Source organism: Carassius carassius, chromosome 30 (genome assembly GCF_963082965.1).
Source record: "Carassius carassius chromosome 30, fCarCar2.1, whole genome shotgun sequence".
NCBI lineage: Eukaryota > Metazoa > Chordata > Actinopteri > Cypriniformes > Cyprinidae > Carassius > Carassius carassius.
In genome coordinates this window covers 15,392,341-15,396,558 of record NC_081784.1, presented here as the reverse complement: position 1 = coordinate 15,396,558, position 4,218 = coordinate 15,392,341, and the positions used below count along the sequence as shown (strand labels likewise).

Sequence of the window (4,218 nt, the reverse complement as noted above, 5' to 3'; positions counted from 1 at the left end):
GTTTGTAGTCCATGAAAACAAAATTAATTAAAGTTGTGATTAAGTAAGTAGTCTTTTCTTCCATCCTGTGTTGTCTTTGTTATATATATATATATATGTTATATATATATATATATATATATATATATATATATATATATATAACCCTATAAAGTCTGCTAGGCTCTGTTTATAAATTCTAGCCTGAGTATAGCGGAGGTGTTTGACAAGTGCATATATTTAGCCTACACAATTCACATGAAACATGTTTTATCTTTTGGCTTAGATAATATGCTAAAAATCAATTTGCAAAATGATTTAATAATCAGTTAGCTATATATTTACTTCTTGCTTAAAAAATCGCATGTCAGTCTTAAAAATGACTTTTTCCCCAAATCCTGTGATTTTTTTCTTTGCGTATTATAATGAATTATATTAAACGTATTTTCCTTTGGTTCTTTAAAAAAAAAATCTATATTTACTTTCATTTTTTAACCTCGTCTATAAACTTTAGTGCTCTGGGACCACTAGAGGGCCTCAGCAAACTTCCAAGGAGGCGTAAGACGACTTAAAATATTTTAAATAACCTAACATTAAAATAGTCTGACTTATTACCCCAAAACGCTAAAAAAATATATTTCCAACATGTAAGCTAAACTAGCATAATTTTTTTATTGTGATAAACTAGTAATTTATTAACTAAATATAATATGTAGCCTATTATTTAAATGTATTTTTGTTATTGTTATTGTTTGCTGAAACATAAGTTTGATTAAACGTCTGTGCCTCTATGGAACGCCCCTCTCCTCCCGCTCCAGTGATATTGTGATGAGACCGTGAGAGGCTCCACGCTCGGGCGAGCGCGCGCGGTGACCGTCACTGAATTGTGCAGCGTGCAGCAAGCGGTGTTATCAATACGGAAACCTGGACTGCTTCCTTAGAAAGGTGAGTATTACTTAACGCATGCTTCATTCTCAGCCAGATTCCCAGTATTTGAACACCTCAGTGATATTTCACATCAAACTGAAACGGAAAGTTCACGTGTTTTCTTCGTTTGGGCACTATTATTTGGCCTAGGCTTATTATAATAAACCGCAGCGGCCACCCATTGCAGACAAAATGTGCAGTGCAGTAGTGCGGCAGCGTGGCTTATAATGTTTCAGTTACTTCAGCACTAAAGTTAGTGATATTATTATTTTATGATAATTTTATGGCTATATTGACGGATGTAAATGGCGAAACTATGCTTATTGACAGCACACGCATTTATGAATTGTCCGATAAATGAGATGGGATAGAGATGGTTCGTATTCTGCAGGAAAGGAGATCTGACTTCGGCTGCACTTGACATCCAAATAAGGAATAGGATTGACTGAATATGCGGAGGGAGCAGGACAGTGAAGCGATCTTCACTAGCTTAACCATCTCATTGCATATGGCTTGAAAAAACAAATAAATAAATGAATTGGACACATAAAAAAAATTATCCTGATTTTAGTGGTATAAATGCCTGTATGTTAGTTGTAATGTAGTGCGGTGTATGCGGTAGATGTATACATTAGCAGGGTAGATGAACTATGCAGAAGTGGGATAGTTTTTTGGTAGATTGGTGACGCAGCACAGATAATAGCTTTTCACTCTCAGCCTGAGTTTTTTGAGGCTTTAGCCCACCTACATTTAAATATATAAAATAATGTATTCAGTTTCTAAACAGTTACTGCTTTATCTTTTTTTTTTCCAATCTTAAGGTGGTTAGTGGAACTTGTATAAAGTCTAACAGCTCCGGTGGTCTACCAACTTGCTTTATCATGGTCTGCCAGGTCAACCTCAGTCTCACAGGCTGGTAGTTCATATAATCAATCATCTCTAGACCATTAATGATCAGTATAATCAAGCAAGAAACCAAGCAGTTTTTCATAAATATATACTTTTCATAATTACAGTTTGTATATATAAAATAATAGTAAATGTATAATGAGGATGATTTCTATTCTTTATACGACATTTGTTTCAATTGTGTTGTTTGTCACTTTTGCTAGTGTAAACTTCCCATAATAAGCTGTCCACCCCAAAGGCAATAGATTAACCAAAATTCTAAATCTCTGGGAAGAAGTAAGAAATTCTAATTATTTAAATTGAAGACTTAAATATTCTCAATATTCCTAAATTTAGAATTCTTACATTTTAAAAAGGTTATTCTTGTTCTTTTATAAGATTATTTAACCTGGTTAAATTACTTTATGGGAATTATTTTTAGAGATTTGGTTGTAAACCAGAACAATCTGAAAACCAGGTATATAAACTTATTGACATCACTCAATAACATACTTTTCCTTCTTTAAAAATAGTTTAGTGGCATTAGAGACTAAAGTGAAATAGGCTTCTGTATTGCTTACCGCTTAGTATTTATAAATCTTAAATAAACTGCATTGTTCATCAGCAGGTTTTCCCACAACAATTAACACAAGGCAAAATGTTCTAACTATAAGTTCTGTTATGTTCCTCAATATTATAATGTAGTTGTAATGCAATCAAAGAACGCTGACAAGGGGATTGTACAATGGCAAAAAAAAGAAAGAACATCTCACACCTTAAAACTCTCACCCTGTGAAGATGTTCAGCTCATCAACTGTGCCAGACCTACATGATGTTATCATTATTTTCTGGAACAGGAGATATGTAGTATTTCAAGAGGAAGTGAACAACATTAAAATCTGAAGTAGGTGAGAAACTACAACATCTGTGAGAAGTTTCTGCCAGTGTCTTTGGTAGCCGTCTCCTTACAAAGATAATGAATAATTTGTGTTGGCTGCTTAATATTTTATAAGCTTTCTGTAGGATCATATTACTGTCTAGTGTGATGAACAGGCACCAAAAAAAAAAAAAAAATTAAATACAAAGATTGCTGGTAAAACACTGTCTAAATGAGTTTTCCTGTGAAAGATTTGATAAAATATTACATTTAAGATTGGTGATTTTATAGGATCATGAATTTATTACATAAAGAGAGGCCATTATGATTTTAAGTATTTTTTACAGCTCTGTAAGCACTGATTATGGTATAAAAGTTTTTACACTGATTTGTAAAATTAATAAAAGGGGTCATATTATGTTGCTGAAAAATAACATAATTTTGTGTATTTGGTGTAATGAAATGTGTTTATGCTGTTTAAGGTAAAAAAAAGCGGCTTTCCACAAGCTGTACATTTCTGCAAGTTACAAGTTGCTTCATTCATTCAGTCGTATCATTCAGGAATGAAAAAAGTGAGTGAGTCATTGATTCATTCACTCGTCTGATTCTTTCAAAAACAATTGATAAAGAAATAGTTACTGGATATGGACGCGGTATGCACTAAATACACAAAGTAACTGGCATTATTGTGTCTAAAATGTATGTAATGTTAACTTATTGTTTATTTATTTAACTGTTGTACAAAAGCAAGACAATGATTGAGGCGGACTTGACAGATCATACATCACATCCACTCCAATCCAGACCATTTCAATGTTACACCATGTTGCTTAGCAACCTTCATCTAACCCCATACTTTCCTTCTACCAATTGACTGCAGCGTGGCTTTGAGTGGCACTTGAAGTGAGCACGAGTCTGTTTGTTTTGTTAGCGCTACAAATTTCAAGGTCTGTGTGCACAAAGCAGCACGCTAATGCAAACAAGAGGTTGAACAGACCGTCTCTGCTTCAGATTGTTTTGTGCTGACAGATTTTTCTTTTCACCTCTTGCTGCTTTTACAGATTGTGGACCAGCTGGCTTGAAGTCAGTGTTTAGATGATGTTTGCCTAATGAGAGTTCATAGTTTGAGTGCAGATCATATTTAGACAGAACATGATGATGATATGTCAGGGCTTAAACGTTATGCATTTAATGTATTTGCCATGTAACACATAGCTGGGACACTCAACATGATGGACCTTCAAATAATGTGTTAATATTGTCTTTTTCAGATCACTTGAACTATTCAACTTTCAAGAGAGTGTGAAGTCCTCGTATGTGTGTGTGTGTGTGAATGAGTATGGCTTGGCTTGCTTTATTAAGGCTGTGCCTGGTTTTGTTGCTCAACACTGAGATTTGGGGTCCTCCATCATTAGGGAAGCACTTGAAATGTCTGGATTAACATATAGCCGTTTTTAGGTGTGGTTGAATAGTCTACATCCCCTGATAAAATTATCAGGCACCAGTCACATAACTGAGAGGTCTGAAACAGTTGCATTGCAAGTGGG

The 4,218-nt window shown here is 34.3% G+C and overlaps 1 protein-coding gene across 2 annotated transcripts in view; it reads left to right on the top strand.

Annotated features, from left to right (window-relative positions):
• The first annotated feature begins 817 nt into the window (after window positions 1-817).
• Window positions 818-4,218, top strand: part of LOC132110732 (sorbin and SH3 domain-containing protein 1-like) — a 50,085-nt gene continuing 46,684 nt past the window's right edge. Inside the window, exon 1 of one of the 2 annotated variants that reach the window (XM_059517579.1) lies at window positions 818-924. The gene's annotated coding sequence lies outside the window, so the exon portion shown is untranslated. The remainder of the gene's footprint in view (window positions 925-4,218) is intronic. The other variant, XM_059517580.1, reaches the window with a different exon arrangement.